Below are 25,131 nucleotides of genomic sequence, written 5' to 3' on the forward strand. Positions count from 1 at the left end.
GAGCCATCTTGTGGAGGTGTGGGATTGTGAGGCAGAACAACAGGTGATAAGATCAGGAAGAGTTGGCAAGCCTTGCCTGAAAGGTATATGGATTTTAGATGTAGGTACTGAGAATGTAGATGGCTTCCAACACAGGAAAAGTCATGATGAAAATATTTATTGTGGAAGAGGAGCCTAGGATGGGAAGAGGTGGAAAAAGGAAAGGCTGGGGGCAGGAGATGAGGCTGAGTCCAATGTAAGGGGTCAGGGCTCATGCTTGTAAAAGAGAGCAGTCAGAAGTGAAGGAGGAACCAAAGATGCCAATAGGGGCCAAGTCAACAGAAATGGGCAATCAGTGAGGTATTAGTGGCTGGGGGAAAAAAACTAGAAAATGATGAGTTTCAAGCTCAGATGATACAAGGAATGATGGCAAAGCTCCATAGTCATTCATCGTTGCAGCCATCAAAATGTTTTTTGAACCTACTAAATGCCAACTCTGGGGGAAGCCATAGGAAGTAAGATACAGAGATCTGTGAGATTCTTAGAGCTTCCAGTCCACGAAGACTGAAAGGCCAGGAGGAAGAGCCAGACATGAAGATCATAAGTTGGCTGTGAAGTGATGTCAAGTCCTTCCACGGGCTGTGTGGATGGAGCATCTTCTGTGTGCTTGGAAATTGGTGAGCCTGACATCCCATCCTCTTGACCCTGCTGGTGAAATGACTTTGGTCTTTGAGCCACAACCATGTCTACAGTCCCCATCTTCCATGGTTTTAATAAGAGGGATATAGGTGAAATAATCTTACAGCCTTAAGAGAAAATATCATGTGGGTAATTGGAGATATAGGAGCTGAGCTGAAGAGCAAGTTCAAGGAGGGAAAGCATCTGCCTAGAGGTGATAATTGAAGTTATACATTTAAATATGCATTGGTACATGTAAAATAGAAGATGCTTTGCAGAAATTAAGTTTGTATAAAACCTATTAAGGAAACACTCCTCCTCCTACCAGACCTCAATTACCCACATGTAGATAGTCTCTCTTGTGACAAATTTTAAATCTCAGGAATGTACATCCCTGTCATCAGTCTGTTTGAGAACCCCCTCCCATACCCCCATCCCCAGCCTTCTCTACTGCCTTGTGTGAGCTCAGGGAATATAACACTGTTCTATTCCTTAAGTAACATAGGAATAGAAGATAAATTACTGGAATATCAGGCTACAAAGTGACAGTAATTGGGCCTAACCATGATACCATATGTTAATAATAGAAAGGGGGTGCCTAGGAGGTTCAGTCAGTTAAGCATCCAACTTCGGTTCAGGTCATGATCTCACGGTTTGTGAGTTTGAGCCCCGTGTCGGACTCTGGGCTGACAGCTCAGCGCCTCAAGCCCACTTTGGATTCTGTGCCTCCCTTTCTCTCTGCTCCTCCCTTGTCTCACACTCTGTTTCTCTCTCCTTCAAAAATAAATAAACATTTAAAAAAGAGAGAGAAGAGAAAGTCGAGGATTATCTACTTTTTTTTTTTATAATTTTGTAGTTTTGACATGGATTTTCTTTGCTTGTCCTGACATTACCCTTCAAGAAGGAAGAAACTGTGATACATCCATTTTCCAGATGACAAGATTAAGTTTTGATCAGTGTGTCATTTGGCAAAAGTCAGCAGACAACAGTTGGGCCTAGGCCTCCCCACCTACCCTATCCTTAGTAACAGACCCAACCAGGTTTTAGACACTGTCCATAGACCTTTCTGTCTACCCAGATTCCTCTCCCCTCAGCCATGCTAGCAACAGGAAGAAAGGAAAAGTAACCAAAGAGGCTGCTAGAAGATGAAGGCAAAGAGGCAGGTGTGCAGCTTTTATCAGAGCCAGAGGGCAGGACACAGGTGGTGTTTGAACCCAGTGGGAATGGGTGCTAAAGGGACTTGGCATCCTGCCCCAGACCCAGCCAGGCAGTGGAAGGAAATCCCTAATTGCTTCCTGCTCCTCAAGAGAAGGGAGACAAGGTAATTAGCTGGGGATACCACTCTATGCAATTACTAAAAGCTGGTTTTATGGGATGGTTCCACTCTGTTGCCTGTCTGGAAGAGGGAGAGGCGGTATATTTAAAGAGAAGCAGTCAGCTGGACAAACCGATCTGGAGAAAGAACTCTCAGAGAGACCGACCTGTAGATAGAGCAGCATTTAACACAGCGGTAGCAACTGCCTCCCGTTAGCAACTGCCTCCCGTATGCACATGCCATAACAGGTTACGGGACAAAGGCATAGTGAGGGAGAGAGAGAGATAATCAGGAAAACACAGAGATAGGGAAAAAGGAAGAATTGGGAAAAAACAGAGATGACAAGCCACAATCCAACAAAGCATAAGAAGAAAAAGACAAAATCCAGTACAGATTGTTTTTTTTTTTTTTTTTAAAAAAAAGTCCCCTTGCCCTATCTTTCTCAGCCGTTGTGTTTTCCTCTGTTTTTCAGTTTCTATTTGCGAGGACTCTGTAGGACGTGCATTCCAGAAGGGAAAATCAATAAGCCCTGTCTCTGCCAGCTAGTGGAATTTGGAATTGACGGTTTCAAAACAAAGCTGGGCAGGCGGCCTTTGTGTTCTCTAGTTAGTCTGGGTTGCCGCACTGCCCGAGTCTGCCCTCCTGCTTCCTGAGATTAATGAGGGCTGTCTCCGCCCGCCCGGTGAGCAGCCAGTAATCTTGTGTGAGGGTGAGGGAGGTGTGTGGAGGGACATGAAGCACCCATCCGCTGGTAGCATCCCTGTCTGCGAATCTCGGTGACCATTCATTCTGTCATTGTGCCTGGAACAGAGTTCACGCTCCTGGTCATACCCTGCAAGGCTCTACATGGCTGGGCCCTCCCTCACCCACATCATGCTTCCTGTGCTCCGTTTCATCCCTTGAACAACCCAAGCTCCTTCCCTGCATGGGACGCCAAGCCCTTGGACCTCTGTAGGGTCAGTTCCTTCAGATCCTATAGGTCTCAGCTTGAACATCACCTCTTCAAAGTAGCCTTCACTGACCCACCCAAAGCAGCTCCCCCAGCCCCCACTGTCCCTCCTCTCTATCCCATTACCCAGTTATATTTCTCCAGGGTACCTATTGCCCTCTGAAATTATCTTGTTCATTTATTTGTCAACCTGTCTCTGTATGTCACACAGAATGAACATGTGTAGGCAGGGACCCTGCTGCCTCTATCACCATGGAATCCCCAGTGCTTCAGCGGTTTGTGGCAGAGAGTAAGGTCGACTAAAATGCATCAAATCAATGTTTGTTCATTCATTTCTCAAGTATTTGCAGTTGACCTATTACATATAGGAAATCATACATGATCATTATAACATTTAATATGAAAATAATATTATAAAATAACGAGATACCATTCTTGTACTCCAACAACTCAGTCGGATGAGGGGACAGACTAGTAAATGAGCAGTTGCAGAACATGGGCCAAGACTCCATTGGAGGTAAGGATGAAGAGGTGGGAAAGCACCCAGACAGGCCTGATTCTGGCTTCACTCAGGAAGTGACATGAGTTGGGTCTTGAAGGATGAGTAGGAGTTCATGCAAGGGAAGGACTTTGCAGACAGAAGGGGAACCGCATGTAAAAAAAATCACCCACCTGTGCAAAGGCACAAAGGTGTGTGAAAGAGTTGAGGCTTGTCAGAGATTGATGGCTGGAAAACGAGCAACGGAGGCAGTGGAGAGAGATGAGGTTAGTGAGGCAGGGAGTTGGGGCCTGAGGTAGGGAGGACTTCGAATGTCATGATCCATAGCATGAGATCCATGGAAGGGCTTATAATAAGGGAATGGCAAGATCAGATTTTAATTTAAGAAAGATCATGCCGGTGACAGTGGGGAGGACAGACTGCCAAGGGAAGACTCAAGTCCAGTCACCTGTGGGGATACTTGTGCAGTTATTAAGAGATGACAGGGCCCTGAAGCTGGGCTCAGTGAACCCAAAGAGGGAGCAGCAAACTTCAGAGACCTGCAGGGACTGACTGGGTGGGTGAATTGAGTGTGTCACCAGGGCCTAGCAGGCCAGAGGCAGAGGCGGCTTTCAACACAAGGCATCTCTGCCAACTTGTACCCAGGAGTAGTGCCTGCCTCTTGTGAGGAAAGCCATGCTGCCTTTGGAAGGTGGGTTGGGAAATCTGCTCACAAGGGGGCACACTGATACTGCTCTATCACCTCCCCAAGGTACAGCCAGTTTTCCAGCCTTTCCTCCTTTTCATTCGTGGCTCTGAGTATGTCAGGTTCAGAAGTGCTGATGGAGGAAGTTGGACTGGACCCCAGTCTGCTAAGTGCTACCCAAATAAGCTGTCTTTAAAAAGGGATCAGGGGTTCCTGGGTGGCTCATTTGGTTAAGTGTCCAACTCTTGATCTCAGCTCGGGTCTTGATCTCAGGGTCATGAGTTCAAGCCCTGTGTTGGGCTCTGCGCTGGGCATGGAACCTACTCAAAAAAGTGGGGGAGGGTCATGGTCAGCCCACCTCCCTTTCTTCCTTCCCTTCGTTTCTTCCCTTCGTTTCTTCCCTCCTGCCTTCTGTCTGCTTTTCCATCTTTCCATTCTTCCTTCCAACATTCATTGAGCCCATACCCTTACCAGACCTGAAGCAGCTCCTAGAAACAAAAAGATGAGTAAGACATTGTCCCTGTTCTTGACAGATTTCATCTTCAGAGGGAGGGAAACATATATAAATTCTTCCCTAGAGCACTCCTTCTTATCTGTTCCATGGCCAGCAATGCAAGTGCTCAATAAATACCAGTTGATTTATTAAAGTAAATCCACTGAAATGAGAAAAATAGTAGAAGACACTGGTGAATTAGATCCCATTAGTCTGGAAAAGATATGTTACTGGGTTGTTCAAAGGCAAGGAGGTGGTGGTGGTAAGTGCCCCGTCCTGGAAGTATACCTGGAATTGGCAATTGTGTAAGTGACAAGTAGAATCCCTTCCTGGCAAGATCACACAGCTTTATAGTCTGTGTTAGCCGTCCTCTATTGGGCTTTGCATATTTCTTATGCTCACTCTAAGTTATAACTGTCTGCTCAGTTGTCTTTCTCCTCCAATGGCCTGAAGCTATGTAGACAGAGAGGTCAAGTCTGTCTTGTTCACCGTCTGTTTGTTTGCAAGAGTCAGTCCTGTGCCCGGCACCTATGATAGGTGCTCAAACAATGGAAATGAATAAGTGGATGACTTTCAGAACAAAAAGACTCCAGCACTTGAAGAATTACTAAAACCCTGAATGAAAGAGCATGATCACATCTGGGAACAAAGAAAAATTAAAGCAAAGCACCAAGAACCAACCCAGAGAAACCCTCATGTTTTTTTTCCCCCTCAGGATAATGGAGCCTGCTATTCTGACTCCAGCACTGAAATTTACTATCTGGAGTATTTTCATTTGTGGATAATATTCTTTTTTAACTCACCCCAGATATGTAACCCTCCCTGCCCCGAGCATTAAATCCACAGGAAATAAAGGGTTTAAACAAGCATGTAAAATAGAATCTCATCTTTCCTGCACACTGGCAAAAGGCATAGTGATTCTGGGCTCCTCAGAGTAGGGCTTAGTGGTCTTATGAGAAATTCACCATCGGGCTGAGCTTTTGCCTGGAGATTTTTAGCTCTAAAAAGAAATGAAAGGGTGTGATCAGAAGAGTCAAGACGAGTATTTACAGTAAAGATTACACTTTGAGACTCTAGTAACTATTGATGTTCTGACTCTTTGTCTCATTGGAGTCAATGTAGTGTTTTGAAAAGTATGAATATAAGGTATAAATGGAAAGTATGAGTTTTGGAATCAGGCTTGATTAATTTATTGTTTATTATTATTATTATTATTATTATTATTATTATTATTACAGCTTTGCTGCTTATGACCTGTGTGGCTTTGGGCAAGTTACTTAACCTTTCTGAGCTTCAGTCTCCTCACCTATAAAATGGGAAAATACTAGTGAGGAGTTAAACAGGGCAAGTATGTCCCTTACCTGTATGAATAATAATGCTTTATCATTTGCCCAAAGCCTTCATAGGTATTATCTTATTTAATTACCACAACAGTCCTGCCAGATCATTAGGGAAAAGTTTATTAGCCTCTAGGTATAGATGAGGAAGTTGAGGCTCAAAGAAATGCAGGAATTCTCCCAAAGCAGCAGAGCTGGTCGGTGGCAAGGCTAGGACAGGATCTCAGGATGCATCATTGCTGTTCTGAGAGGTTAAGTCAGGAAGAGCTCTGAGATTTGGTGAGCATGGAGTGATGTCTTGTAGGAAAACAGCAGGGACAGATCAGTGGGGAATGTTGTGAAAGCATTTCTGGCTTCCAGCACCAGCCAAGACCCTGGGTAAGAATAAGCTGTGATGGTCACCACTGGGAAAGAATTTCTGAGAAAACCAGCAAGAATGTCTGAAAGTGTGAGTTCATTTTTTAATTAATAGACTTAATTCTTTTAAGAGCAATTTTAGGTTTACAGAAGAATTAGGCAGAAAGCGCATAGTCTCTATACCTCCTACCCCCACACATAGTTTTTCCCGTTAACATCTTGCACTAATGTAGTGCATTTGTTACAATTGCTGAACCAATATTGATATACTTGACTAAGATCTGTAGTTTATAGTAGGGTTCACTCCTGGTGTGGGACGTGGGTTTTGGCAAATGTATAATGATACATATCCACCTTTGTAGTAAGGTGCAGAATAGTTTCACTGCCCTAAAAATTCTCTGTGCTCCCCCATTTATCCCTCCCTCCATTCTCTCAAGCCCCAGAGTGTGAGCTTTTAAATATACAAGAAATCCCTTCATTTTTCACAGCCTTTCCCAATGGCTATTCCCCACAGCTATTGCCAATATTTATTCAGACCCAAACAGCACAAGTCTTTTTTTTTTTCCTTCTTTGAGAGAGGGTAAGTGACACCCTGCAAGTTTAAGTGCCATAGAGAAAATCAGCAAGAAAGCCAGGACCAGTCCCAACTTCCCCACCCATAGCCTGAGGTATGAGCATTAGAATTGCCTCCGGACAGCTCTCCTTCACAGAAGACCTGTAATTCAAAAGACCTGCCCAGGCTTCATGTTCTGTATAGACACCGCATGAACTCTGAGGGTGTTTCAATAATGGTTGAATTCTTAGGTTTCCAAGTGAGACTTCCTGGAGTCAAATGAGCCCTGGCTCTTACCACCTATGTGATCTTAAGCAAAATATGTAACTTTCTTAGTCTTGGTTTCCCATTATGTTAAGTGGAAATAGTACCCTCATCATAGTGTTGTTATGAAGATTAATAATAATTATTGCTCCTTTATCTCATCTCTGAGATTCTATTTGAATCAGACCAACACCTCTGATGAACTATCTTCTCCTCCTAGACAAAATACTTGCCTGAAGAAAAAGCGTAGACTTCCAGTGTTCTGCTTCAGACTCTTAAAAATAGTTAACTTCATCACGCCTTCTCTTCTTCCTTCCAGTGGGGCTGTCCTGTTCTGGTCTATGGCTTGTAATAGGCAAGTTACAAAATGGGTCAGAGAAAAAGAGGTGTACCTTCCCCACCCTGATCCCTCTTCCTGTACCCATCAAGACACAGAAAGTACCAAAAGAGCCCAGGGGTTCTGGTCTCAGTCACAGCTTTCCTGTTAACTGCTGCCTACTTGTGATGGGCTAGTAATGGCTCCCCAGAGGTGGCCACACCCTAATCCTGGAATATGTTACTATGTACCCTCCATGGCAAAAGGGACTTTGCAGATGTGATTAAATGAAGGATCTTGAGATGGATAGACTATCCTGAATTATTCAAGTGGGCCTAATATCATCAGAAGGGTCTTTATGAGAAAGAAGACACATACTGAAAGCAGAGGGAGAAAGACCATGTGATGCAGCAAATGAGGACAGAACCACTCCTGGAAAAGACAAGGAAGCAGATTCTCCCCTAGAACCCCCGGAAGGAACACAGTCCTACTTACATTTTGATGTTAGCCTGGTGAAACTAACCTAGAACTTCTGACCTTCACAATGCTAAGAAATTATATGCATATATTAAGCCTCTAAATCTGTGATAATTTGTTATGGCAACAATGGGAAACCAGTACTGATACTACACTTAGGCTGCTACTTAACCTCTTGGTCTTGGCTTCTTCATCTGTTAAAATAAGTAATTGGTGTGTTGTGATCAGTGGATTTCAGTGTGTAGTCTGAGACAAGAGCCTACAAATAAAAAGTTACTCTTAAAATATGTTCTTTAAGGGGCACCGCCTAGGTGGCTCAGTTGCTTAAGCGTCCGACTTCAGGTCATGATCCCATGGTTTGTGGGTTTGAACCCCGCATTGGGCTCTGTGCCGACAGCTCAGAGCTTGGAGCCTGCTTCGGATTCTGTGTCTCTATCTTGCTCTGCCTGTCCCCCACTCATATTCATATTCATTCTCTCTCTCTCTCTCTCTCTCTCTCTCTCTCTCTCTCTCTCAAGAATAAATAAACATTAAAAAAAATTTAATATTTTTTTAAGTTTATTTCTTTATTTTGAGACAGAGAGAGAGACAGAGAGAGCATGCATACACTTGAAATGGGAAGGGGAAAAGAGAGAGGGAAAAAGAATCCCAAGCAGGATCCCTGCTGTCAGCGTAGAGCCCAATGCAGGGCTCAGTCTCACGAACTGTGAGGTCATGACCTCAGTGGAAATCAAGGGTTGGATGTTCAACCGACTGAACCACCAAGGCACCCCTAAAAAGTTATTTTTAATAATGATAAAGTTTTAAATTCTCCCTTTTAGACTTTGGTGTTCCACATGAGATTTTGTATAGCCAAGAGACCTACTTTAAAAAAACTTGAAAAATCACTGGACTGGATAGATGATCTTTCAGGTAGGTTCAGATTGTAAAGTGTAATGATTCTTTCAGACCATCATCCATCAGAGAGGAGCTAGGTTGTGTCATTTGAGACAAAACTCAGCAGCAGAGTCAAGAAGCCAGGGTCTGGTGGAGACCAGCAGAAAAGAAGATCAGAATAATACCATATGTCAGTGTCTGGAAACTGGTTACCCAGGTTGAGGGTCTGGGATAGGCTCACCTTCAGAGAAAAAGAAAAGGTAATGTTGGATGTTGACTGGGAGAGATTTTCTGGAACGGGGCTGAAGGTCTCTGAAATCTTTGGGGCATCCTTGTGACTGGTTACAGATTTCTGCAGCAGGTCTGAGTTCAACCAGCTTTCCTGCACAGCCTCTCTTCCTACTTGCTGCACCAGTTAGACTGGTTTGCATGTCAGGGAAACGGCTGCTTCAGGAAAAAGAATTCTTTAAGGACTTGGAGGACAGAAGACTTGGTCAGCCACAGCGCTCAGGAAACATTTGCTAGATAAATAAAGAAGTCCTTTGTGCAGCGGGTGAGAATGGTGGTTTTCAGAGCCTGAGAAGTCAGCCTCAACACTCACACACTGATGATTACGGGTGTGTTATTGGAGCTGGTGTTTCAGAGTGCCTTGTAGTATCAGAACTGATACTACAGAACTGATACAAATCCACATGCACAGCGCTTGCCACGTGAGAGCAGAGCAGTTCTGTGTCCGCCACCATCGTTCAGCTCTGTAAGGGGACAGTGTGTTACAATGTGTCCATTTAGAATGACAGCCATTATTTGCCATTGTTAACAATCTTCTTTAAAGCCGTCTCTATAACCAGCCCGCAGGCGCAAGTGCCCAAAGCTAAATGACTTATAAATGCCAGTGATCAGCTCTCAGGTACTGTGTCTGCCAGGAAAACTACCTAGCCAGACAAATAAGTATCCAGTAGATAAGATTTGGTTTATACAGCACACGGCCCAGCAGCAGTTCTGAGATTTTATAGCTAATTAGCATTTTATTATGGAAGTTTGCACTTCTTTTTCTGCTTTCTGAAGGAATACCATTTCTTGGGCTCAGCAATGAGGTATATGTGCTGAGATCCCTCTAAAGCCTGTGACTTAACTGAAATGCTTCTATCTACTCTCCACTCCTTCACAGAATAAACAGAGGCTGGTTCAAGAAAGGGGTAGTAGCTTCAAACAGACACTCATTGTTCTTAGTAACTAATAAGTTCTTAAAGAACCCTTAATCTGATTAATTTCTATCTATTATCTCACTTAATGCCCATGACAACCTTATGATTATTATCCCCAGTTTACGGATGGTAAAACTGAGGCACAGAGAAAGTGATAAATCGCAGGGTCATATGCTAATAAGTGGCAGAACTGGGACGTGAACCCAGAGAGTGTAAATCTAGCACCTGTAACCGCTATGCAGGGCTGCCAACACTTAGAAAGAATTTAATGAAAATCAAAACCAATTAAACACATCCCACTTCCAGACAGGTTTTGTTTCTTCTTTGTGGAGTTTCAAAGATCTATACATTTTGCTGGAGAAATCTGGATTTCCAGCTTCTTTAGAAAAATCAGATGTGTTAATATTGGACGCTGAGTCCTGCATGGCAAACAGTAGACTGAAGCTTCCCTCTTCGAAACAGTGTGCTCTCCTGTCCCCTGAAGGCCTGCTTCCCCGGTCTTGCAGGCTTCTGAGAATCTCATGGTTGTTTACGGCCATCTCTAAGGAAGAGTCACCGATCCACCTCTTCCCTTAGCAGGATCTCCAGTCTCCAGGGGTTGGCAGTTTGTGCTTTGCTCCTTACGTATGCTACTTCTGTTCCCTGAGCCTTCATTTCCTTTTCAGTAAAAATGAAGATAATAAACCCTTAACCAAGCCATACATTTTCTCGTAAAAGTTAAATGAGAAGACAAGTGGAAAGGTCCGAAGGTAGAGCTTGGCACAGAGTAGATCCTCAGTAAATATTAGTATTCCGCACCCCATTTCCCCACGTTCTTCTTCTTCACCTTCACTGATGCGAGGAGAGATAATCCCACAGCTGGCCTATTGGCATGAAGGGTTGGAGGAGATGGAGGGGTTTGGGGACTGGGTTGGTTGTCTTGGGCATTCTCTCTGTTCCTGTATCTTGAAGACAAGCCCTTCAGTAGGGGATTGTAAGCTCACATACCAGGAGTATGTTGATGGACACAGCCTGAGCACTATTGAAGAAGTGACCGGAAGTCGTAGGCACTATGGCTAACTGGAGAGTGAGTGCTCCAGCACATGCATATAGGCCCACCTTTAACAATTTTTTTTTTCATTTTCCTAAAAGAAGCAAGAAATTTAGACTTCTGTGTAAAATCATCTGATTTCGAGATGCTGGCATCTAATGCAAAACTCTTTTAAATATTGAATGTCCACACTGTGCAGGCTAAATAACACCACCTGTGGGTCAGATTCAACCTCAGATATCTGGTGCCTCCCACTCCCTGAGGAGAGAGCCTGCTACAGGAGTGGAGTGAATGGAAGGTTCTAGTGGTTTGTCCCAAAGCCCCATGTGTCAATAATTTGATCCTTGCTAATGTGTTGGCAGGCCACAGTGCCATAATTCCTTAAGCCAGTTAAAGTCCACCAGTTTCCAAAGGCCCTGAGAGAGTGACTCTGATAGTGGCAGTCAGTATGGCTAGAGAGGGATAAATTTGAGAACAGTAGTCCTGTAACCACATCACACAGATCACTGCTAATCATTCTGAGCAGAGCACTGTCCCTGGACTTGAACTTTCCTTCTGACCACAATCCATAGTGTTTTCAGGCCGAATGCCCTGCCAGGAATTGGGTTTTGCTGCATCAGAGTATGGCACTGGCCCATTCCTGAAGTGAGTGACTTTGCCATGCTTCTTTCAAAGTCACACCCCAGTGGTCATCTTCACTGAAGCATCCCAAAGCTTCCAAACCTCGAGGGACTGACACATTCTTTAGCTTGACTCTGGGTTATTTATTTGGATAGACTGTTTACTCAACACATGCAGATCCATCTGTGTGCCTCCACTGGCACCAGCATCATCTCAACGCTGTCATTGATCGCCTGTCCTCTCAGGGCCCATGAGTCCTGTAGCCCCGCCTCCTTCCCCTCTCCCTAGCCAACCCCCATAATTTCTCTCCGTTTGTTTTTTAAAATCATAATTGTAAAGTAATCATTGCCTTGCTTCATTATGGCCATGTGTAATGTCTCCCAAATGTGACATGATGACCCCCTGCTTCCAGATCTGGACCTCATTAAGAATGCAGATTCCTGAGCCCTGTTAATGACTAAATGCATCTTTATTTCTGGTCAAGTCCCTAGAATCTGCATTTTAGCCCACTCAGGGCTGATTCTATAAGGTTTAAGAACCATGGCATGCTGGATAAGAACTTGGCAGTGACATGAGAGAAATCTGGGTCTGAGTCCCAGCCTTCCCCACTGATCTTAAGCAAGTTGCTAATTTCTCCGAGACTTTTTTTTTTTCCATGGAGACTAAAGGCAGTGCCTGTAGAACCCACACATAGTGAGCACTTCAAATATGAGTTATTATCTCATGGAATTGTTGTAACAGCCCAGCAAGGTAGGTGGGATTATTCCTCTTTTCAAGATGAAATTTACACTCAGCAAGGTTCAGCAGTATGCAGAAATCACACAGCAGAGCTGAAATTTGAACCTAAATCAATCTGACTCAAACAACTAACTATTCTTAAAACAATAGTATGAAATCAGTCCAGAATTAAAATAAGAACTAGGGGCCTGGAGCATAAAGGGTGGGGATCCAGCCTTGCTTGGGAGATGTCTGTGAGAGGCACTGGTTGTGGCTCCCATTGACTCCTTTGTGTCTAATGCCCTGGCCTTTGTTGCTCTTAATTTGTCAACCCCTTGGAATGTTGTCAGTGGAGGAGGTGCCCTGTCCCGACAATGTATTGGAGAACTGGGAAGGCCTCATCAGGATGGAACCCAGAGAACAAAGCCTCCTTTCAGTTACTTTGAGGCCTTTGTCTCCCCAAAACAGTGTAGAGTGGAGGACCTCTGGCTTTCTTTGGAGCCTTTCTGGGCTTCTCCCTGTGAGTGCCATACAAGCTGGGGGATGAGTCTGGCCAGTTTTAAGTTTATGCTGACTACACTGCACCAGTAAACTGTGACCCCGGCGGCTGGGCTGTGAGAGGTTTGCCATCTGCCTGAGGCCGATATAATGCACACATCTTGTAGGGAGAAGGAAAAGGGCATCTAAAAAAAAAAAAGATGTCAAAACTCATCATGCTTCCTCAAACTTGGTTACTCCATGAGGATGATTTTTTACCTATGGTGGGTGGTGGGAAGGTGAAACCCACTACTATTGCTGTTAGGAAAGAAAAAACAGCTTGAGATAAGGAATTAAGCTAGTAAAGAATCTAGTTAATATATCATTAAGACTTCTTGTAAAATTAGGTTACCAAACCATATGTTCTCATTTTTTTTAAGAAGTGTAATGAAAGGTACATTTAGAAGTATGAATACAGTTTTATGTATGTGCATGTTCACATGAGAAGTAAAGTCTGAATGATATAAACCAAGATGCCAACAATGGTTATCTGTAAACGGTAGGCATTTAGGTGATTTTAAATTTTTAGTCAATTTTATCGAGGTATAATTTACTACATTAAAATGCATTCATTTTAGCTATACAGTTCAATGCATTTTGACAAGGATATAGTCCTGTAACCATCCCCCAAAATGTGCTTTGTGTCTGTATACAGGCAGCCCCCACTCCCCCTTACCCACACGTCGACCCTGGCAGACACCAACCTGCTTTCAGCTACTAACATTGAGGAGCTGAACGTTCACATAACTGGTCTCATACAGTGTGTTGCCTTGTGTAACTAACTTCTCTCACTTAGTATAATATTTTGAAATTCATCTTACGTTGTATTATCTATTGGCAATCTGTTCTTTTTTTTTAATTTTTTTTTTTTAACGTTTATTTATTTTTGAGACAGAGAGAGACAGAGCATGAACAGGGGAGGGTCAGAGAGAGAGGGAGACACAGTATCTGAAACAGGCTCCAGGCTCTGAGCAGTCAGCACAGAGCCCGATGTGGGGCTCGAACTCACGGACCGCGAGATCGTGACCTGAGCCAAAGTCGGACGCTTAACCGACTGAGCCACCCAGGTGCCCCCAATCTGTTCTTTTTGATTGCTGAATAGTACTCCGTGGTGCGGATAGACTACAATATGTTTATCCATTCTCCTCTTGATGGGCATTTAGGTTGTTTCCAAATTTGGATTATTATGAATAAAGTTGCTATGACCTTACACTTACATTTTCATTTCTCTTGGGTAAATACCTAAGAGGGAGTTTGTTTTATTTATTTATTTTTTTACCTTATCTATTTACCAATATTTCTACAGTGAACATACATTACTTAACAGCAATCAGAAGAAATACCAGAGTAGTATATACACCATATCCTGTTGTTTTAGAAAGGTGACATAAGTTGGGAAAGCAAACCTTAATATATTTAAACCATGGCTGTCTTGATTCCAGGGTGGTACATCCAACTGCTCCCTATGAGATTTAGATGTGATTAGAGAGATTCTTGAGTGCTTGCTAAGAATTCATGGGGCACTGAACTGGCAAGGATGTTGAGCAATATTTTACACTGACAGAGGGAGTGTCACCAGTATAACCCCCTTAACGAGCAATCTGGCAGCCGCTATCAAACATGAAAATATGCATACCTCTCAATCTATCCTTTTAACTCTGATGAATTTGCTTTAAAGATAAACTTGCACAAGTCCCCAAATGATGTATAGGTAGGCGTCATTTGCAACGAAGATGTCTTGGAAGCCACCTAAAAGCCCATCAGTAGGCCACTAGTTAAATGAATCATGGTATGTCATTCACTGGACTGTTACAGAGTAGTTACAAGCAATGAGATTGATCTTTGTATATGATACAGAACAGCATCCAAAGCTGATAAATGAGAAAACAAGATGCAGGAAGGTCAGTACGGTTTTTGTCATTTGTGCTTTTAAAACCATATGCTTGTATTTGTTCTCATATGCTCTTCTATATGTGAGGTATTTGTGGATACATTTATGGGAAACTCTAATAGTTGCTGCCGGGGAAGCTAAGTTCCAGAACAGGAGGGTTAGGGCAGGAAGGGTATTACATTTCACTCTAGACTTTTTGATGCCCTTTGACCTTTTCTTCATAATGTGAATATATTTACATATTTAAAAAATTGTGGGTTAAATCCATCTGATCTCAGCCCAAAGAATGGGAGCTCTCCCATTTCACTTGATTCCGTGGTATGACATAGATAATAGAGAGTGCTTTTCTGAGCAAGAACTCACAAGACTATGAGCCAGCCATGCCCCATGCCACCTGTCTCTGTCAGTTGACCCCCCGTAACTGGAAACTATGATCATTACCATTTGCATAAGTACAACCACATTGACCCACAGTTCTGGCTGCCAGTTTTGAATGAGGGGAATTATTTGTATTCCATAGGCATCTCTGATTGTGGCCTTGACCAGCCCTGAGATATCTTTCAACAACGAATCACCAGCAGCCAACCCCATGACCTTTGGAAAATGAATTTGCCCGCCGTTGGGCCGGCCCCAGTTCTCTTGCCCAAGTAAAATGTCAATTAGATCACTCGCTGAATATCGCTTTTGTCTAGTTAAACATATTCAGCTCACAAACCTGCAAATGTTTGCTTGATTCCTTCTAAAAAAAGATTCCACACCCAAGTTTGAAGTGTGCTTCTGGCTCTGTGTGGTCACTGAAAGGAACCAATGTATTGATTCATTGGGAAGATACAAATATTGAGTCATTATTCAATTGTCAGGCAAACCAGATGGTATGGTGTTGTGAACAGCCTGCATTTAATTTGGGTTTGTGAACACTCTGGTCTCATGGCATGGGGGTCTTCTGTACAGCGTTTTTCTCCTTCACTCCCAGCCTGCACTGCTATCTAAACCACATGAATGAAGAAGATAAAACCTAACTTAGATGATCTTTAGGAGTTATAGACAAGAGAGAAATGAATGGGGAAGAGGAGAGGGCTGAGCAAGAGAGATTCACCCCAGAACCATAGAGCAAGAAGACACTGCCAGGCAGTAAAACCTTAATTAACTGTGACCAGTTTCTGGAATCTTCTGCCCTAGACTCCAGCACATTTCACTGGGGTTGAAACACAAGGGGTTTTCCTGAAATTTCCTTAAGCAGAATATCCCTGCCCACATTCCCTTTTATCTGCCTTTTACTGCTCATGCCTTATTTTAAATAGCCCAGGGGATTCCTTTGGTCCCGAGTCAGCCTTAGGCCTGTTTTTCAGCTAAAGGGAAAATATATAGACCACAAAGCCAAGATTCTGAACTCGAACTCTACTTTAGAAATGGTCCCATTGTGTCCTCCAGAGAGAAGGCCAGTCTCCACTAGTTACATCTCTCATCCATAGCCCATTAAGTGATGTTCTCACTGTCAATAACCAGCTGCTACTGTTTAAAAGGGCTCATCTCTGCCCTGTACACAAAAATCCCAAGGGCCCCAAGCTAAGGACTTCTTCTTTGAATTTTGAGGGGCTTCCTTACTGTGTGTCTCAGAGGTTAAATGGTTGAGTCAAGCCTTTCCGGGTCCTCTTCATGTGTCTTGGGCCATTTTAGAATGAGCACTGGCACTCAACTTTCTTTTGGCTCCGCTCTGAAATTCCTTCATAGCATTTGCACCTTCCTAGCAATTAAGATGGCCCATGTGCAGTTGGGGGAACCTGCTGTCAACCAGTATAATTGAGTTGTGAATGTGCAAATTTTCTCTGCTGGATTGTTCATCACAGAAGACGAGCCTTCTCAGTAGACTATTAATCCAAATGCCTTTTCTGGAATCAGCTCCTTAATGCAATTAGATTTCCTAAAATGAATTCCTTTCTTTGCCCATTTTACCACTAGACAAGTATGAGCTGTGCTTTTATAAAAAGTGGTTTGGCTAGCACGCAATTCCTCTACTGCAGCCAGCCTCTCTGCCTGTTGAATTGAGGACCTGAAATTCAAGTGGCTCTACTTAGACTCCTAGACTTAGCCAAGCTAGAAAGGACTTGAAAACGCAGTCTACACGTCTCCTTTTTTAAGAGGTGATGATTTAACTTGTCCAGAACCATTCAGACAATGAGCAGGAATTGTGACCAAAACCTGGGTCCCTTTGACCTCTGCCTGGATCTTGGTTTGTAAAGGTGGGTGAGTGATAACACAGGGAGGTTCAGTGCCACTGGGAAAATAGTTCATTGTTACTCAGAGCCATCCTAGAAATGAGAGGCACACCATCCAGGGAGAGCCACATAGGGAAGCACCAGAATCAGGAGGCAGAAGCAGGAGCAGAGGGGAAGCAGAGGCCTGAGGCTCGATTGAGGTTTGCTTGGGAAAGGCAAGTCAAGACAGGGTAAACACCTTAGTATGCCTAGTTCGAATCATTCCAGTGTGCCTTGGGGTATGGGGGCTGTCCCTAGTGGTCTGCTGCCTAGCCCTGGGTGATTAAGACAAGGGGATATTGGCCTGGTATGTGAGAGAGAGAAAGAGACAGAGACAGAGAAAGGCAGCTGTTGCAGGGGTGGACTCAGGATCAGGTGGTTTGTGTATGAAAAACAGGCTCCCCGACAAGTTGTTTACTACCTTCAGGAATTAACTAGCTCTGGGAGAGACCGTCTCTCCTCAGTCAGCAAGATTCCCCACCCCCCCACCCAGATGTCAAACAATCATAAAATGCAAAAAAAAAAAAAAAAAAAAAAAACTATGATGGCTATACCCCTAAGTCCCTGGGACTCCAATCCTTTTTAGCCCCCCACCTCCTCATCATACTTGAAGCCCTGGATTTGAAAGGGCCTTGGATTGAAAGGATCAAGCATCCCTGGATTCTAGGGGCCTTCAGACTTGACAATACAATTTGATCATCATTCACTGTCTTATTTTTTTCATTCGTGTATCTTATATCACTCTTCTCGTCCCAAGTAGTGTGACCTAAGGAGTTTGTGATCAAGTCCTGGCTATTCTGAAAGTTATCTTAGGATTTAAAACAATTATTTCTCTCTGATCCTGTCTGTCCTTTTCTTTAAAAATGATGGACTTGGACTGGATGGTATCTAAGATTGCTTCCAATACGAAATTCTACGATTCTATGGTTGTCCTCACCCAGAGAGCTGGAATCTCCTTTGGCAGGGTGGAGGGCCGGTCATAGTAGGTGATATTGTTAATGACCTAGAAGCAAACAGTGATGCTCTGAAGTTAGGGGGATGGAACAGTAGGCAGGTAGATGTTGCCCGAGAAATAATGTTACAGTTTGCTATCAAGGTGCAGAAAATAACTCGAAGGAAGAGAGCTCATTAGGACTGAAAGTCTTGGCGATCCCATTCCCTTTCTCCCCCACCTCCTCCTGCCCCCACTCCCGAATAAAACAAAAAGGTCATCTTCTCCTACACACACACACAGATTCTTTTCTGAAATATGTGGGATGCATAAAATAGCAAATGCCGTCAGATCTCAAGTTGGGCAAATACAGAGACAGCATTTTCAGTCTCATTGAAAAGTAGTTGTCAGAAATATGCCATTCATTCAGAGTCTCTAAGTGCTCTGTCAAGCTTTAACTTGATTAAAATTGAAAACCACATTGCTTGAAAACCAAACGCAAAATCGAAATCTCTTTACTCGGTGCTCTTAGATTCTGAAGCCTGGGCTTATGGATTATCCTCAGTTAATTTATGCCATCTTTGTGCCATACATTAATTTTGAATATATTTGTTGAAAATTTCCTGTAGCTTGCATTTATGGTTGTCAAAGGGGCTTTTATCTTGAAAAAAATGGTGCTGGTTTTAATTACAATTCTAAATAGCTTCATAACCATCGTGAACCCTGGATTTACATCATCTTTATGACAGCCACGCAATTCCCGCTTTATTGATTTTGTCATTTGCTTCATTACAGTTAATGCAAACCTTTTGTACAGACACAATTCTGGTGCTGCGCTCTTCTTGGAGGGGTTCGCATAGAACATCATGACCGAAGGAGACCCCATCCCTCCACCCCTGCTTCCACTGCAGTGCTGACCAAAGGAAAAATCAGGACGGGAAATAGTTCCAAAGTGGCTATCCATCACAGACAAAGGAAACCTTAGCTCTGATTATCCAACCCTTTCCTCTGATCCGATGGGTTCTGACTTTTCTGTTTTGAAGTCCTGTGAGGTGACATCGCTCACTGTGGAAGGACTGTTGGGTTCACCCCACCCCAAGCCACACGTGCCCTCTGTTCAGAGAAGACCTGTAGCAGCGGTGACCGCCTTCCACATTTCACACGCGACCCTGCTGCACCCAGTCCAGCCAGGGGCAAAGGGGCTGAAGCGTATTGGGATGTAAATGTGTTGTGTCCTATGCTGAGCTTCGTCCCAGGGTGTGAGTACCCAAAGAGTGAGTGTGGAACCTAGGATGGAAAATTGAAACCTTGGCTGGTGAATTTGAAAAGGAATTTTTTAAGGGAAAAAAAAATAGAATGAGAGAGCTCAGGGAAATGTAAAAAGACACGAGCTTATCCATTTGTATCCATCAGGCACAAGCTTCAGAAAGCCAACAGCAGCTGAGGGAACAAAGATAGGTCCTGGGCACCCCATAAGTAAGGGAGTTTCTTTGCGGCAATTTGTGGACAAAGGCCAGGACACTATCTAGGGGGAGTTGGGACAGTTGAGAAAACAGCACTTTTGACCTAGGAATGAGCATTTTCCCTTTCAGGTCCAGCTTCAAAGGACCCTGCTTTTCCCAAAGCAAGGGTTGTAAGAGAACTGGCCTTTAGGCAGGATATAAAATAGGGTGAAGTTACCAGAAAGAGCAATGTGAGTCCAAAGATCCTTTCAGGAGGGGAGAGGGGTCCCATTTCTAATGTGCTTTAGGGGCAAATCCAGGAAGGTCCTAGATGGCTTGTCTGCCCTGGGACCTCCCAGGGACTTATCAGTGAATCACTCAACTGGAGGGTGTCACCAGGATGGCCTTGTCCTCTTCTGCCTTCACACACTGTGTTCCCACTTCTACACTCTCACTTTGCCAGTCCCCAATTTCATGGGGGGACTCTAGCCTTAGCTTTCTGAGGCCACTCAGAAAAATTAGTGAAAGCTTTTCAAAAGTTGCCTCTGGGACTAACAGGATGGGAAAAGATGCCGTTTCTGACCAGGAAGAAGAGACGTTTCACAGAGATGAGGTAGAAGGAGCCACAGCAGCCTGATCCCTTATTTCTAACCCCGTAAACATGCAAAAGCTTGAAAGAGCAGGTCTTTTTCTAACTAAGAAATGCTACGTGAATCTCAACCCGTTAGTTAGGCACTGTTGTGGCCTTCTGAGCTCAGTGGGTTTCCCGTGGAGCATTTTGGCAGAAGTTAATACCACTTTTTGTTCATTCTTGTATTTTTTTTTCTAACCTGTTCAGACCTCCAGGGCCCCCGTCCTAACTGCTCCAGGCAGAGGAAACTCATATTTGCATTCTCAACATGCTGCATTAAAAATAAAATCAACTCCTCAGATAGTACCTGTAACAACAAAATGAGAAAATTCTCATGTGAGGACTTCAGGGGCTGGATTAAAATTCTGCAGCCCTGAATATCAGCTCTGGAGGGGTGCACAGAAATCATCTATTTCACAGCTTTGTTCTACTGATAGGGAAATTTTAGCCCAGAGAAGTTAGGCCACAACCCAGCAAGGTCAAAGATCTTTGTCATTTGATTCCCAAGCAACCTTTATTTTTTCCCACTCAACCATACCATCTTAGATAAAACTGTACTGCTGGCAAATGAGTAAAAGAAAATCATTCTTTTTCCTTTTTCCCCTAGCACGGTACTTCTTATCCTCAGTTCTGAAGTGTAAGCCATGCTCTCATTTCCCATTCCTGGAATCAGGGAGGAATTAGAAGCTGATTTCAGGTTTGACATGACCAAGTGGCAGTAACCACAGTGGAAAACCAGAAACCTTCAATCCTGACGTGGAAGCTTGTTGATAGAACTGGGCCTCACCATGCACCCGGGTGGGAACTGTTTCAGTGGGGTCCCTCTGGCTTCTAGCCCTTTCTGTCCTCTGTTTTTCTGGCCTCTTTCTTCCATTCCAGCTTGTTTAGTTTCATTCAGCTCCCCAAGACCATGTGGCTGCTCCAGAGTCCAAGTTAGAGAGGGAAGAGTAGGGAAAATGAAGAAGACTCCCCATTTCTACCCAGCCTTCATCCTCCTCTCTTTCCCCAGGAGCCTTGCCCGGGGCTCCCAGAGGCTCCAGCAGAGAAGAACTTCTGGTCAGAGACACTTCTCTTTCTGCGCCAAGGAGAAGATCATGGCCTCCTTGCTAGCCTTTTTAGGGGCACTAAAGAACCAATCTGAGGAATGGGAAGAAAGAAACTCAATGCAGCCTACTGAGTTATCTGTGCTGGGTACCAGTGGAGAAGAGGGTGCAGTGGTGTGGACAATACAAACTAGTGGCCAATCCCACAACATTTTATATTTGACTTGGGAATTGAGCAAATGATCTCTCCCCCTTGCATCAAGTTTGCCGTCCTCATTCTCTTTGCTTAAACTGTTTTCTTCTTGTTGTTTTTATTTTTTTGTTTTGTTTTGCTGAGTGCAAAGTGACAGGTAGTGTCCCCAAAGCCAGCTAAGAGAGTTTTTAAATTTGCTATAAATAATCCCCAAAAGTAGGTGGATTAAATCTCCCCATGTTTCTTTCCTTCCTTCTCTTTGTTCTTCAGATGCCAAGATCCTTCTTTCCACGTGAGGTGGAATTGGTTTGCCTCCTGATGGTACCTAGTATTAGCTCTGGCCCTGGGCTTCCTTGCCTCTGTGATGATGTCACAAGAAAATTATCGTCACAGTGTGATGCTCTCTTAAAGCTCCTCCCTGCCACAGGAAGAGCAAGCCCCTCTTTGGTGGGGGGTGCAATTCACATAACAGAATTCAACATTTTAAAGTATACACAATTCAGTGGCATTTAGTACATTCACAGTGTTGTGCAGCCATCATTTTTATCTAAACCATTTTCATCCTCCCAAAAGGAAAACCCATACCCATTAAGCAGTTACTCCCCACACCCCTCTTATCCCCAGTTCCTGCCACATACCAATCTGTTTTTCTGTTTCTGTAGATTACCTGTTCTGATTATTTCACATAGAGTCACATAATATGTGTGCATTTATGTCTGGCCCTTTCACTTAGTATAATGTTTTCATACTTTCTCCATGTGTATTGCAGCATGCATCAGGGTCCCATTCTTTTTTTTATGACTGAATAATATTCCATTGTATGGATATGTCACAATTTGCTTACCTGTTCATCTTCTGATGAACATTTGGGTTGTTTCTGCCTTTTGGCTATTGCAAACTGCACTTCTATGAACATTTTTATACAAGTTTTTGCTTGAGCAAGTTTTTAGTTCTTTGGGGCACACACCTAGGAGTAGAATTGCTGGGCCATCAGATAACTCTATGATTAACTTTTGAGGAACTACCAAACTGTTCCAGGCTGCACCATTTTACATTCCCACTATCACCGTGAAAGCCTCCCTGTTTCAACACATCACTTTCTAGCTTTTTGATTCTAGCCATCCTAGTGGGTATAAAGTGGTAGCTTGTTGTAACACCCCCAGGGTTGTGTACCATGTACTTCCTGTGTGCCAGGCACTATGGGGCAGGTGCAGCTGTGAGCAAGACAGACCTTGCCCTGCTCTCCCATTGCCAGTGAGTCCAGGCACTCATTATTCATTAAAAGTAATGGTAATGAAAAAAGAAGCCAGCCTTTTCCTAGAGTATTTCAGTTTGGTGCATTAGCTGGATTGAATGTGGTTATCAGCACTGCCCATGTTGCTGAGTTTTGGTGCCCCCTTTTTCAGCAGTTAATTACAGGGACCTTGATGTCCCATTACAGTGAGCTTACAAGACATATTTTAATTGGCTTCTGCTGCCACAAAGACACCTTTGAATGACACCTCACTAATGGCCACTGACCCTGCACATCCCAGTACATGACCTGGTTAGTACTGCTCAGTTGTTTCAGGTTGTACAACTTTAGAAGACAAGCCTGTGTCACCACTGGGGAAGGCCATGTCCAGGAAAGATTGATTAAAATCTGTGCAATTTGCCAGTTGCCTGGAGCAAAGAGAGCCATTTCCTTGAATGTGCCTCAACCTTGCTCAAGAAAGCACTAAGCTGTCCCATCGTGGTCAGAGGCCACCTCCCAGGTCCCAATAGGCAGCTTGAAATTATAGCATCTCCTTAAGCTGTAGGTGCCTGCCCGTTATCCTCAGCAACTGGAACCCAAATCAGTCTGCTTCCCCCAGTTAAATGGCATGGGACTTCCAGGGAATCTAATTGAGAGACACACAGGGGACAGTGAGGGGAAACCATTGAATTACTGCCCTTACATACCATCTTCTGGGTAAGAATGCTTGCAGGCCAATGAAAGTAACTGGATTCCAGTGACATATGCCAAGACCAAACCTTCACTCTTCTCACTAGCCTCTTCCCAACTGAATATAAATGAGTTAAGTCCACATGGTCCTAATACATGCCCCCTATCTTTGCACTTTGGAAGGCAAAGAGAAGGATGGCAATGGAGGGTAAGCCCTGAGTCCCCTGGATCAGGAAGACAGGTTTGACTCTGACTCTCTGATGTATTAGCTGAGTTACCTTGAAGATGCTATATAACCTCTCTGAACTTTGGTTTCCTCGTGTGTTTACAATTAGCCCTACTACTGTGAAATAAGTGTTTTAATGGAAGGATGACCAAAGGGTCAGGAGGTTTGGAGAGAGTTCACTTCGCTGAGTTTGCACAGGAAGGTTTCCCAGAGGATGTAGCCTCTGAGGAGGGCCTTGATGGATGAGAAGGGATTCCCCAAACAGAGGAGGCAGGAAGGACCAGCACGATGAGGCATGGAACCATGCAAGCACTTGGTACACTCACATATTGCCTGCAGAGTGGGTGGAGTGGTGCCATGCTGAGGAGTCTGAGCTGTGTACAGAGAAACAGCACCACCTGTATCATTATCATTATGAGCATGGGCAGACCTGGGTTCAAGGCCAAGCTAAGACTGAACTCTCAATGTCTCACTTGCTTTTTCTGTAAAACATGGATCATGATGTTTTTAGACCCAGCAGAGATAAGACATTGAAGATGCCCAGCTCAATAAATGGTGACTAGGTGCTATGTGCAGTTATGATTGTGCTTGTGTTATTGTTATAACTTGTAGGCCATGAGGAGTCATTAAAGGCTCATGTCCAGATGAAAGAGTGTCAAGATTAAGAAATTATACATCACTGGGTGCCTGGCTGGCTCAGTCAGTGGAGCATTGACTCTTGATCTCAAGGTTATGAGTTTGAGCCCCGTGTTATGTAGAGAATGCCTAAAAATAAAATCTTAAAAAAATTATAGACAGTAGTGTGGCTTTTGGCTATTTTTGGTGCTCAACAGGTAACTTGACTGAATATTGATTTAAAATGGCCACCAAGGAATGGGGCTCAATTTTGTAATCACTCTCCCTAAAGGTTCTCACCTATGGGAATTGTAAGTATGGGCCCATGTTGACAACATTCTCCCAGTAAGAGAAAAATTTGTATTTTCTTTCATGTAGGCTTTTGATGGCTTCTCATATTTCAATCTCCTATCAGCTAGAGAAGTACAAAAAAGCATATGAGTCTGAACTGCTGCCCTCAGTCCAGAAAAAAATATATTGAATATCTCAAATAATAGATTCTTTGGTTTGGGACAGAAGAAGAGGGGATAAAGGGATAGGCTCAAAGCACAGAAGGATCTGAATAAGATGAACAGGAACTTTTTCTTAAGAATCTCATAAGAAATTGACCTCAGGCCACGTAACTTCAGATCTGAAGGAGACTTTAGAGATTATATAAGATGAATTCCTGTATTTACTATTATTTATTTCAAAGGAAAGAAAACTAATGCCACAAAGACATTTTCAGAGCGCATACATTTCATTACTTTCATACTCAAAACTTCCTTTTGGGCTAAATGTTATTCCCTCCATTTTACAAATGAAGAAACAGACGTGGGAACATGAGTGCTGTACATAAACGGGGTGGTTTATAAACAGTCCAAGATCAGGGTGCCAGCAGATTCTGTGTCTGCTGAGGGCCTGCTTCCCAGAGGGCCGGCAGTCTTTTTGCTGTGACATCACGTGGCAAAGGGGGCAAGGAATCTTTTCAGGGCCCTTTTGTAAGGATACTAGTCTCATTCATGAGGGCTCTGCCCCATTTCCTAATAACCACTTTAGAGGAGAGTTTTCAACATATAAATCTTGGGAGGGGGGAAGACACATTCAATCTAT

At 43.7% G+C, this 25,131-nt stretch overlaps 1 protein-coding gene across 2 annotated transcripts in view; it reads left to right on the forward strand.

Annotated features, from left to right (window-relative positions):
- Nucleotides 1-25,131, forward strand: part of SLIT3 (slit guidance ligand 3) — a 594,982-nt gene that overhangs the window by 405,816 nt on the left and 164,035 nt on the right. The window lies entirely within an intron of this gene.

This window comes from Panthera leo, chromosome A1 (genome assembly GCF_018350215.1).
Source record: "Panthera leo isolate Ple1 chromosome A1, P.leo_Ple1_pat1.1, whole genome shotgun sequence".
NCBI classification, from domain to species: Eukaryota; Metazoa; Chordata; class Mammalia; order Carnivora; family Felidae; genus Panthera; species Panthera leo.